Raw genomic sequence first — 14,187 nt, 5'->3', positions numbered from 1 at the left:
AATATTATTAAATATATACTGTGATGGTACTGTGAGGATACCAGTATTCTTAAAGAGATCTCTTAGTGAGTCCCTAGCACGTAAATTATATATAGAGCGTATGGCTCTTTTCTGTAATATAAATATAGTTTCTATATCTGCAGCCCTGCCCCATAGCAGAATTCCGTAGGACATAATGCTATGAAAGTAGCTAAAATAAACCAATCTAGCCGTGTCTTCATCGGTGAACATATAGACAAATTTATTATTATTATATACAAATTTATCTTTTCAAATTGGTGGTAAATTTTCATAAATGAAACGAAACCAATTAGTAATCTTTTAACAAAATGATCAACACCTTCTTCACCTTCTCTCTCAATATTTTTGGCTGAATATGATTAGCTATAAAGTAATCGTTTAATTAGAATAATAACATGAAAACGATCATAAGTCGGGTGGAACGTTGAAAATCTCTAACAATCGTCAAATGAAATTGAAATACATTTGGGTTCGGTTTCGTCCAAATTAGGGATTCAGTTAACTTTCAGACATTATATAGGTACATTATTTTAGATACAGAAAGTACTTAGTTTGACAGGTTTTTAATAAAATAATTCAATTTAAACATAGCTAATACATTAAATTGTGATTCTCTAAAACTCTGTAATTCTTTTCCAAATAGTGTCGAAAACGTGTCAGAATGCGTAGGTGGACAAATAGTTTTTGTTAGCTCGAATGTTCCAACAATAGGGATCGACAAATATTTTATTAAGTCACTGGCCTTGTCACCAGAGAAAATAATATGAGGCTTCTATTGTTAATTTAAATATTTTTATAGCACTAATGTTACAACTAGAATATGCCTTTAAGTGGTTTTCAAAACAACTGTAGCTTTGAAACAGAAGACAAACGAAAGTAATGAATTTCATCGGTAGGGTAGACTGGGTACGGTTGAAACAATTTCACTTAAAACGACCATAACTTTGCTGTTTATAAACCGAGCGATGAAAAATATACGTTAAATAAAAGAGCATGTATCTGTCTACTAATAGGCGCTATGATTTTAGTTCCATGTGTATTATTTTTTAAAATAGATCAAATTAAAAAAATAAATCCGATTTGTTTCAACCGTCCCCATACCAGGGACGGTTGAAACAGTGATTGGGGTCAGTTGAAAAATATGCGAATAATACAAAATATAGCATTAAAATATGTTTTATTGATTGTTTATTTTAAATCTAACAATAATTAAGTAACTCTTTTACAATAAGGTCTGCTCTTTAAATATGGTTACATAGAAACAAGACATAAGTAACTACTCCTCATCTTCTTATGATATCTCTTCTTGTATTTTATTTATTTTTTGCTTCTTCGGTGTTACTTTTACATTTTCCTCCATCAAATTTCTTTCTTTTTCCTCTATCCGATCGCTTCTTCACTTGCTTAGCTCTAGTTCGTTTCAATATTAATTCTTGCTTTTTTCTTATCTCTTCCTTATCTTGTGTGTCAGTGTAAATAGTAGATTTCCTAAGTTTTCGCCCTCTATTATTGTACCTTCTATTGTTATATCCTCTATTATATCCCATTTTTTTATTTTCTTGCTCGCCAGAGTCATCTCGCATTCGAATTTACCTTAGAAGCGAATAATTGTGCTTCTCTGCCACTTTTCGCAATGATCTCCGGTTTTCACTTCCTCATATGCGTCTTTGTACTTTGATTAGTCTATTTATCTTCCCGAAATCTCTCTTACACGTACTATCGGCATTTAAAAATACAAAAAATAATTAAAACAATGTTTCAACCGTACCCAAAAAAAATGTTTCAACCGTCCCCAACTCCTACTTTAGGTAAAATACAGTTATAGTAATTGTTACAACAATGATACACAAAAACTAGTCACAATGTCATACAAGATTCACTTCAAACAAAAACGCACACTTAATACTGTCACTAAAATAGAAACGCCAATAATTGGAAAAATCTCAAAGCAAAAATACTTTTGGTCATAAAAACACAATAGGGTCTTATAAAATCAGCTGAAGCGCGCGGAGATCGACGCAACATTGTGGTTCGTGTTTAGAACAGTTGTGCGCTTCATTTTCCCCTTGGACCCCTAACCCCCCCACCAACGGTTTGCGAGATATTCGTGTTGTTTCAACCGTCCTTTGTTTCAATCGTACCCAGTCTACCCTATTCGTTTCATATCACTTTACTCAATATTTTATAGAAACGAACTTATCTTAAAAATGAGATAAGATTATAGGTAACTACGTTTACCAGCACCAGTTTTCTGTAAAAAAAATATAGAAACAATTATTGTTAATCATACCCTTTCTAAACAAAAATGGTATGAAATAAAATAATTTTTATTTAGTCACAATTCATTGAATCTATTGTTTCATTTCCTAATGGATTTATTCTCAAATCATACTGTTGTGACAGCAGCTCATATTTATTCATATTATATTGCCAATAAATTTGATGAACTTCGTAGATATGTAAAAATTGAATTCCTGTGTTAGTCGCTAGTAATATTATGTTATATATTATGAACATTGAACGTTCTAATACTATTAGATGAAAATAAATATGTAAGAATATGGAAAATAAGTATACCTATTCTTTTCGTTCAAATTCATTAATTAATGTACTCAAATGGATCCATCCAGATTCAAGAGTTTTATAGCAAAAATATAAGATGATACGTTTTTGACATAATATTGGATAAGTACCAAGTTTTTGAAATGTTGTTTTAAAGATGAACTTCTATGAATCATTCCGCATATTAAAGTTAACAATACACAAATATAGCTTGGAAAGAGCCAAGAAATTAAAGTCAATTATTTTTAATAGAAATGATTTTACAACAAAAGCATAGTCTATTTAATTTCTCGTACAAACTGGTATGTTATTTCCGGCGTCCTTTTCATGAATAGCATAATTAAATATTATGGCTTTTGTGAAGATATCTAGAGATGTGACATGTTTTTTCAATTGTGTTGTTGGGTTTGGTGCCGTAATAAGAGGTAGAAATATAATGGTAAGAACAGAACAGTGAAAATGCCGCGCTACGATAAAAAATTTGGGAATTCATTAAATATAGTCTTTATTTTTGTCTTAAATATTGATAATATTGTTTAAGAACACGCAATAGGCTATTAGGAAATCCTAATTTCAAGGAAGGTCATACAATATAATATTATACTTACCAACGTTATGTTTAAATTCGCCTCCTGTATTTTTAAAAGTACATTGGAGTATTTCCAATAATTGTTATTTTATTAACCTTTACCTTTTACACTGTTGTTTAGCTGTAAAAACAGCTTCACACTCTATTAATTTTGTAGTTTAGTAGATTTTGTGTTATTATTCTTCCCTTAAGAACTTTTGTTAAAATCTGATATTCCTGAGCCTTTATTTGAAGAATAAATATTTGAAATAATACGTTAATTGTTTTATAATGTAAAGTGTTAACTCTTTAATTTTCGATAAAATTTATGTGATTAAATATAAATACGATACACAAGGTATTTTGTACAAGATTCTCATTTTTATCCTTCTCGTTGCGTCAATGGAGATTGATAAATGGTCTTCGCGATATTCGTTTACTCAAGATAAAACATTTTATCTTCCTGAAAATTTTTATTTTTTTTAATTTTATTCTCAAAAAATTTAATTTGTTTCTTTCCGATGCTTACCATAAATTCATATACCTATTAAATAATATGCTCTGACAATAGTCAGAGACAAAAAGAATATTAATTAAGTTATTTACACATTTTCGTTCGAATTATAAAAGAAAGTATAATATATAATTCAACCTCCGACTCATTTCGTATTGCAATTAATTCTAATTGGAGTTGATTAAAGTTGATTGACATTTCTAGGTTTCTTTCTCATCTCACACACATTTTTGTTTTACCTTGTATTGTGGTTACTTTCCTAAATACTCAATATCTTTTAATCTTTACCTACTACTTTTGAGATTTTACCTTAAACTACGAATCGGGATGGTTCATCGTCGTATAAGTTGCTTTATTAATTTATTATTGAGTCATACGAAATATTTATTTGCCATGTATTTAGCTATTCAAGCTTACATTATCCATACAACTTTTAGTATCCGCTAACTTCTACATAAATACATAATATAATATATGCCAAGAATCCAATAGATATCAAATTCGTAATTAAATTGTTTAGAATTATAGATTTATTACCTACGCTACTCTCTTCAAGAATATGGGCGGAATTTTTAATTATGCCTTCAAATATGAATGAAATTTGAGCAAAACAGGTCTCCCGGGTAAAATAATAACTTTGCTCTGACTATGTCCCTGGGAAAAGCTGGCAGTATATAATTTAAGTTATCGTGTATAACATATTATGAGACACTTAAGTATAACTGAACAATTTTGTCGTAAAAATACCTCCATAAATAATTTTTAAATAAGAAATTAGGAACACGCTTTGTTTTATGTAACAGTAGGTATATTATGTTTAGGAAATATATTTAGAATGGTAAACAAACATTTTTTAATTTTATAATAATTAATGATCTACGTTTTAAAAGTTCATGTAGGTACGTGATGTTTGTATGCACTGTTAAATAAATATTAGTTAGTAAAATTATCACTCATACGGTAAGTATGTAAGGAAAATATAAGTGTGAAGGAGATGGGTTTTGATTTTGATAATAGTTTTTTCAAATATAGCTAAATATTTTACAATTCTATGTGGGCTCATTATTAGTTAGGAATCTTTGTCCGTCTCGTCCCCCTAAGGACCACTTACTGAGGCTCGTTAGATAATCTCCTAGGACATTCTTAGGCTCGATGAACCATAAAATTTAACAAGTTATTAGTCTACCTACATTTGACCGAAATCACACCTCTAGGAAAGTGTGGATGTATTCGATTAATCGCTCTACAGTAACTTAAATCTAATTGGCTCATATTATTGACCTTTGCCTGATTAACCTTTGTTATTTAATACACAATTATTATGTTCTATATTCGTATACTGTTATTAGAATAACCATTCGCCGAATATCAAGCTAACAGTTCGGTATTAACATGATGATTATTTAGAATACAACTAAGTTGATTTGGTAACAATGTCTAATTCAAAGGTAAGAAACACAATCTGTTTTCTACAAAAACATCGATCAGTAACTGAATATTGTACACGTGTTCTTAAATTATATATACATTATACAAAGTTCAAAATCGTATTCCGTTAATCATTATTAACGTGTATATTATAATATACATTAGGTTGAACAACATTTGCTTTAACAAAGCAATTGTTTGGAATATAAAGTAAATGGTACCTACATTCGTGAACCTCACATATAACCAGTCAAGAGTAACTTTGCGTCAATCACAGAAAATCGATAAATAATTCAATTATTCAGTTAAATCATGAGGTTATTTGTATCTGCGATGAACAATTACAAAAAAATATTGGCTTTATTATACAGGTAATTATGATCGCAATATATAAATAAGTATTTTCATACATAGCTTCAACCTGTACCAGAATCCTATTATGTTAAAGTAATTCAGATTTACTAAAGAGATGACTAATACAGGAATTTTTGAATAAGCATTGTGAGCTCGTTCGCATCTTTCATTAAATCTCGAAACAAAGGCTGCCCCACAACACAATGCGGCTGATGTCTGATCTCTTTACTTTACAAGTGAAAACTTTCATGAATTATTAGCTAAACATTTATTATTGTACATTTTATACGGTGCAAATAAGATACAAAAAGTCCCATAATTTAAATTTATATAATAATTCTTGTATTATGTCAGTAAGATGCCTCATCTAGATATTTATGTTACAAAAAAAAAAAAAAACTACTTACAAAATATTTTACATACGAGAATAAAAAGCTTTTTATAGATGACCGACTGACGACCCTCTATGATGCATCATAGAGGGTCGTTGACGGGAAACACTTGTGTTTTATATGCATAAGAATTCGTGTGAATAAAAAAACATTACCTACACTTTTTATTAAACCCAAGATATTTCATTTCTTAGGAATTTTCACTCCAGTCCCTGTTCTATATATAATGCTCAGTTTCCTTTATTTGTTATTTCTCATTTTTGTCTCTGAGTCATTTTTCTTGGTAATGATTAACAAAAGTTCCAGTGTTAAAAGTTTACTTCTTTTAATAGCGCTTTTTAAATTAGTTTTCACTCGCACAACAAATTAAAAAGTTCGGAGTTCCTTTTTCTTCACATCTAATAGGAAAATATAAATAAAATTGAAAGTACCCTTGCACGATTACTGAAAAAATATCAGTAAATTAATTATTTCTAAGCTTTGCTTATTACAAACATGATTTGCTTTCACTTAGTTTAATTTGTATCAGATTCCAAATCACTATTTTACCTAATATATTGTTTGTGTGTTTTCAAGTGAATAACTTCGTATTGTCGAAACATTTCCAACATTGGTATTTTACAAAATAAACAAGATAAAAGGACATATAAATTGCGTATACCTGTAAGTTATGGTGCGCGATTGTTTGCTATAAATTGCAAGCAGTTCATATATTGTTTACAAAATATGTGCGAGAATAAAAGTACATTTCATACATTTTAACTTTCGAAAGTCACTACAAATAAGGTTCAATATTAGTATTAGACTTGACTTACACTAAAAAATTATATTATGAAACGATTTTTACGACGTTCATTTGAATACTCTTTGCTGTCTGCTATGACATGATTTGATCAAAGTAGATAATAATATTATTTGACTACAGGTAGGAATGTTCCAAACTATCCTATATAATATATAATATGACGTTATTGGATTTCTTATATTTTTAGGCTAAAACTCACGACAAACTTAGAAAATAGCTCTTACCTTTAACATACAAACTCCACAAAGTTCATTTAAGGACCGAAAGTTTATGATGTGGATCATAATAAATATTTATGAGAATGAACACCCAACCCGGTCTTCCACAAGAAAAGATTTATTTGCAAAGAATATTGTCTCTTATACTATAGAAAATATTTCCTAATGTCATATAAAATTCCGATTTTTATTTTTATTTGCAAAGAATATTGTCTCTTATACTATAGAAAATATTTCCTAATGTCATATAAAATTCCGATTTTTATTTTTAGGTTAAGTGAAAGCAAACAAGTAGCGTGCTACGTAGCACGCACGTAGCGTGCTACGACGCTACGAATGACAAGCGTACTTACCTATAAGTAAACAGGCTTTTTACACGACGCAAAGGAGAATGCCCATTTTTGGTACTGGTTTTTCTCATGCATCAAGACAACAATATATTAAAAAAAATCTCGGCAATTTAGAGGCCTTCTTACCATCGGAAAATATATTTTGAACAGGGAATGTTTTGTAAAATCTAATAAGACATGTAATTGTTTAGATCCGTTATTATAGATTTAGTGTCCATTACTGTTTACATTTTTTCTACAGGTTTTTTCTCATGCATCAAGATAAAAATACTATTAAAAAAAATCTCGGCAATTTAGAGGCCTTCTTACTATCGGAAAATATATTTTGACCAGGGAATGTTTTGTAAAATCTAATAAGACATGTAATTGTTTAGATCCGTTACCATAGATTTAGTATCCATTACTGGTTACCACGGTAACCAAGCGGTAACTATGACATTTACTATGGTAAATAGCTAATATTATTTTCATTGAATTACAAAAAATCAATTAACATAAAATCACTCTGTAAGGTATTGTTTTAAATACACTGTAGGTTGTTTTAACATAATATATAGTGAAGTAAAATAATATAAATATATATAAGAAAATATTATTATGACATAGCTTGTAAGATAGCTTGGAAGGTAACCAGTTATTTCTTATTTGTTTCTTTCTTCGAATATGTAGTGAAAAAATGATTCAAACAACAACAACAATATGCAAACCGAATAAAAACTCTATTGGCATTTTTTAAATATATATTTAGGTTTTCTTGAAATCCGTCCCGGAAGATTTATAGAAGACACTAGCCGATGAACAGATAGACTTTGTCTGAAAGCATAAGCTCTACGCATAGATTAAATATTATGTTTAACGAAAAATAGCTTTCAGACAATAAAATACTACCTAAATCACACATAAACCTAACTAAATCGGGTTTATTTAAGTTTTGAGGTTAATTCACATTTTTCTCAATAGGGTAAACGCAGCTATCAACGACCCATCGAAAATCTGATGGTATTACCGACCTATAAAAGTAATTCGAAATTTAAACGTTTCCAGAACTATTCTAGCTATAGGTAGGCAAAGTTATATACGAATGTATTACTTGAGCATCGTATACTTTAACGTTAGAGTGAGTAACTGAGCAAAAAAGAGTTAAAATGCGTAAGTTGCTGCGGGGTAGCGTGGAAGCAGGACGTGTCGTACTGTTCCGTTGTTCCTTCGGGTAAGTACTGTGAGTATCTTTTTAAGACATTTACAAACAAATGACATCTATACTTTAATTTATATTACTAAATTTCAATGCATTTAAGTGTCAACTTTTCATTTCTTACAATATTTTATTAATAAAAAGTAATTTGAAACGATAAAACTTAAAATTAAAATGGGACGGTGTTAGCTTCACCAGTTTAAGTCGTGGCAGGTATCAACGACCCGTAAGTCGGCAATGGCAGCAACGTAACTTTTTGTTTTATTTTCTTTTATGTTATTATATCACACTAACACAAGTGGTTATAAGGACCAGTTTAAATCTAAGCTATGAGTCTTCATAAAAATCTATTAGCGACTAAACTTTTTTGTCTAGTGTTGTGTCTTTTAGCGTTGTCAATTTATACAAAGTTATGATATTTTCGAGGATCCCTATCGAATAGTTACAGTAGTAAATCATTGTTTTTTTTTTGTTTAAACAATATGCATTTGTTCATATTTTGTATGACATTAATCAATTATAATCTAATTAATAGTCTGATGGTCAAATGAATTAAAATAACCATTTTTTTAAGGGTCGGTAATACAATTTAGGTTTATACTTACATACTTTAATACCGACCCATGTGGGTCGGCAATAGCAACTATAGGAAGCTATTACCGATCGAATATAGATTGTTTAGTTTCTCATCTACAAATTCAAATTGCTTTATTTGCAGAATGTAGAATAAAGATGTTTGTATATACAGATAATATTGATCCTTAAACATTCTGCTCGTAATTGAGCGTGAAAATATATTTTTATCACTTTTATGACATAATAGGTGCCTATTAAAAATTATATTTTTTTAGGTTAAATTAACATAAAACATATAATTAGGTATATTTTTTCCAGAAATATGGAGCCACGAAAGCGGCGAAAAGTATTCAGTAAAACAAACTCGCCGAAGCAATCAATCAAATAGCATAACGAAATATCCTAGAGTTTGAAATCCTTAATTGAATATATGTACATTAATAGTATTATGTTGACAACAAAAAAATACGAATATATTTGCATTTTTATTTCATTTTATTAAGATCGGTAATCATCATCATCACTAGCTTCTATACATTCCATTGTTGGAAAAAGGCTTCCTCTCACATACGATCGGGAATAGCTGCATAAAAATCGTTAATAGCTTCACAGCCGTTTTTATGGGTCGGTAATAGCAACAATCGACTAAGTCACATTGAGAATTATTTTTTACAAGATAATCCTTTATTAGAATGTATTTGCTTCAATAAATACATTTTTTATACATAACACTAGCATATAAAATGAAATTATAAATCTTTAGAAGAACCAGTATACTTAAAAAATATGGTTGATTTTGAAATTGCCTTAGAGGGGTCGTTAATACCTGCGTTTACCTTATCTTGAAAACCCCTGTTTTTATCACAAAAAAATGTATTGGTAAAAATCTTTTGAATATCGAAGAACCCCCCAAAACCACTCTGGCATTGACGCAACACTATACTGTGGTCCATACTTTCATGGGCATTCTCCTTTCTTGTCTGTTGCATACCTACATTAAAATTGAAACAATAAATAACTAAACAAACGACTTAACAAAACGTAACATTATTGATACAACTTTTGATTTAAGAATTTTCTTGGTGTTTTCATTCCCTTTTCTCTTTCCGCGTGTAAGTTGCTTACAATTAATGAAAGTCGATTATTGCGCCTAAAGTATTGCATTCAGTTATTGCCCTAGAATGTTCAGGAAAATGGTGTCATGTAAATAGGGATTTAACGGAACAATCTAATATATAAAAATCAATGCCACTTTTCGTTGTAATTCCATAACTCGAGAACGGCTGAACCGATTTCGATAATTCTTTTTTTATTATATTCCTTGAAGTACGAGGATGGTTCTTATGTAGAGAAAACGTTAATATGTACCACGGGCGAAGCCGGGGCGGACCGCTAGTATTTTATAAGATTAAGCATCAACTTTATTAACCCATACGTTATCTAACACATATTTGCCTTATAAAGTTTTAAGTGGTTTAAGCAGGTAATTTATATTTAAGTTCAGGTGCTCCGTTGTCACTGATAATAAAGTTTTGAGTGAGTGCGGCCAACCCTTTCAGCAAACATCCTATTATTATTCAATTGTTTGTTTCATACATACCTATTTGCGAATGTATTTATGAAAATATATTTTAGAAAAATAGTGTAGGGATAAGCTTAATCTAGACCATATTGAGTTTGTAGCAAGGCTAAATAACACAATTTTGAAGAGTGGAGGCGACTTTCAGTCTATTTTTTTTTATAGTATTAAATAGCAATTTGAAAGCAAATTACAGGGCTTTAAAATTTGCGAAAGAAAGTTATCGTAATTACCCGACTACGGCAAAGCAAAAGGAGGGTTATGATTTTGACAGGCTATGTATGTATGTATGTATGTATGTTCATCTGTTCCCTCGTAACGTCTAAACTACTTATCAGAATTTGACAAATGACATATCATTAGAAGCGTCTTAATTGTCCGCTGGTTATAGGCTATATGGGGTTTCACAAAATCTAATGTGGCGTCCTCTATCGGACAAAACATACAAAGTAAAAAAATAAAGTTAAGATAAATATCCCGTGTTTGGTATCATTTGAAAGCGCTTTCCTTGTACATTTTGAATATATATATATATATATATATTCAAAATGTACAAGGAAAGCGCAACTTACACGTTGTTGAAGTGCTACGGTAGATAGGTATATTAGGTATGTAACGTGTGACTACGCCTTTCCAAACATGAAAATTTATCTTTACATAGTGGAATATTGCATACTTCAGAATAGTATTGTATGACATTATTGTCAATTTACAACGAAGGCATCTTGGTTGAGTCTACTGTGTCCATTTACTTGCAACTACATTAGCAACTTTGTTCAGTTCAGTATTCTGGAATCTTGTTTTATACTTTTTCAGCGCTGGTTATTGTCGTAGTTGGGTTTTAGTTTTTTAACTTTATATTATTTAGTACAAATTCATCTCAAACGAGTGGAAGAAAGGCAATCAATTTAAAGTAAAAAGAGGGCCATAGTAAAAAAAACGCAAGACAAAAGATCGATCATGAAAACATTATTTGTGAAAAATATTGTTGTTCCATGTGAATGGAATATGATATTCTATTATTGTGGATAAGTTAGGTGAGTAGATATGTTTTGCAGTATTAATTGCACTTTAGAACATCAAATAAAGAAATAAAATCAGACCTGAGTTATTAAGTTGAAAAAGAATGAACACATTTAGATTTTTAAAAAGGGGCAGGGATATATTACCAAATTAGCTTAGAAAACTGTGTAGGTACTAGGTATACAGACGATGCTTAACGTGTCTGTAGCTAAGTGGATATTAAAAGTATTCATCGACCGAAATTCAAGCATAATGCATGAATATAAATTTGAGGCCACCGCTACGGTGACGAAGCGCGTAAACAATGTTCAAAAATAATTCCTTGAACTTAATTCTGCGTAAGCCGCGGTTATTTTCCATACCATGGAATACTGAGACACTTATTTACATTAACTCAGCTATGAAATCTGAATATTCAATGAACTAATGTCGTATAAGTGAATCATGCCTTTATGATAAAATTAAATATTCCCTTAGTGGTTCATATTGCTGTTTGGATGGTTTATATTAAATCGAATTTTAAAATGCTGTACGTTTGTCGGTTGCAGTAAATCTTACTTCGAATATCCAATCTATACTTAGATTAATTTTGGGTCTGTCTAATTTCAATAGATATTATGTATCTATACGAAATGAAGATCTCTACGAACCAGTAATAAACATTATCTACACTACACATTATGAACAGTCAGCAGCTATTCTCTATTGAAACCAAGAAAAATTTTCACACAGTGATCACAATTTAACATGTGCAAAAAATCTTAAAAAATGGTTCCATAAAGAAAGAGGAAAAAAATTGAGTGTAAAGTTAACAATTTATTTATACACAGAATAAATAATTTCCCTAACTGACGTTTATTAACTGGTTTCTCTACAGCACAACATATCTCCGTACAGCAGTGACGCACTATTCATAACAGCATGATACAAGTTTTATAGAAAGCAGCCAAGTAATAAATATAAAAGTCTGGCTTGAACATTATCGCCTCTACAGTCCTTTGTTCTTATTTCTTTTCAACTTAAAACTAAAAGAAAATATTAACTGAAACACGGAGCAAAAAACAAAAGTCATGTGACATAAGTTTAGAAAATAAGACTTTACTAGAGCAGCCTGCAGACCATGAAAATAAGAAAAACTGAATTATGCATTGCACGAAGATTCCTCGAGATCAGAAATCGCTTTCTTCAACTTTTATTAAATCTTTAAAATGAATAGAATATGCTATTGTCCAGTTCTTTCGAATTAAATATCTGGTTTAAATCTTGTTAGAACATATCAATTTAAATTAATTTCAGCTTTGTAAAAAGTGAAATTTAACGTCTTTCGAGTAACTTTTGGAAAAAAGATTTCACATCCGACTCTCTGGTAAACTTTTAGAGTTAAGTGAGTGGCCTCTTACTAGACAAAATCTTTTATTATCCTTATAATGGTCACTGTTATCCATTTCACTAAAACACTTTAATATTTCCAGTTATTCTTTACACTCATACAAAATAAATATGAGACACCCATTACTTATTCCTTGGCACAACTTCTTTATACGTATTGTATATTGCAGCTTATTTCGTTATTTACTGCCTAACGCTGGCTAAGAAACTTTATTCCATTATTCTTTGAGATAAAAGTAAATTAGTTACTGCTTATAACACGAGTCTTACTCGCCAGTAAGAGATTTAGCCAAAACTGTGAGATCATTAAAGATTACCGATTGGAATGAGTGACATAAGAAAATACCTAGACTTATCGATTCCTTTGAATATTCCAACATAGTATAACTGCATTTTAAATTAATTCTATAAATATCGGTAATTTTAGCCTTGTATTTACTTATTCATCGTATACATATGTACAATAAGCTACTCAAAATTAGTTTATATATTAAATTGAAAAATTAACGATTAAGTCCTTAAAGCTCTACTCTCATCGTGACTACGCAATACGTTTAAAGTTTCCATCGTTGCGATCCTACTTTAACTTATGTTTTAGTTATTATTGTAGTTTGAAATCAGTCTTAAGACTTCTTTTATATTAAGAAGAATATTATAGTATATAAATTACTGAATAGAAAGCATTAAATTTCTGGAATTGGAATCGTGTTCAGTGATCATAAAATAATTTGGCATTGAAACTTTGGGTTTTTGAGCAACCGCCAAGAAGACCTTTTTAACATTATTTTTAAAAGCGATACTTTCTACAAAGTTAGCTTAGGGATTAGAATTACGATAGTCGATTACGACTAAACGAACTACGACGAATTATCGTAATGTACTTGAACAATGACAATTGTAGCGAGATGGCAACAGCTAACTATTCATATAACTATTCAGTTATACCAAACTAACAATTAATTAGTTAGCTTCAGTTGCATCGTGAAGAAAATGTTTAACTGGACAGCTGCTTCTAGGAGTTCCTATACTATTGCATTTTAGAGCATTGAAGTTAAAAGTTTTTATTGATATCAGTCAGTTGATTGGTATCTAACTTGCTTGGTTTTAGGTGATTTATTTATTTATTTAAATCCTTTATTTAACACTCATACACAAGAGAATTGGTAAAAAGGTGATTATTTTGATTTAAGTATTAATACATATCCTACATAAA

Source organism: Colias croceus, chromosome 10 (assembly GCF_905220415.1).
Source record: "Colias croceus chromosome 10, ilColCroc2.1".
Lineage (NCBI taxonomy): Eukaryota > Metazoa > Arthropoda > Insecta > Lepidoptera > Pieridae > Colias > Colias croceus.
This window is presented reverse-complemented; position numbering follows the sequence as displayed.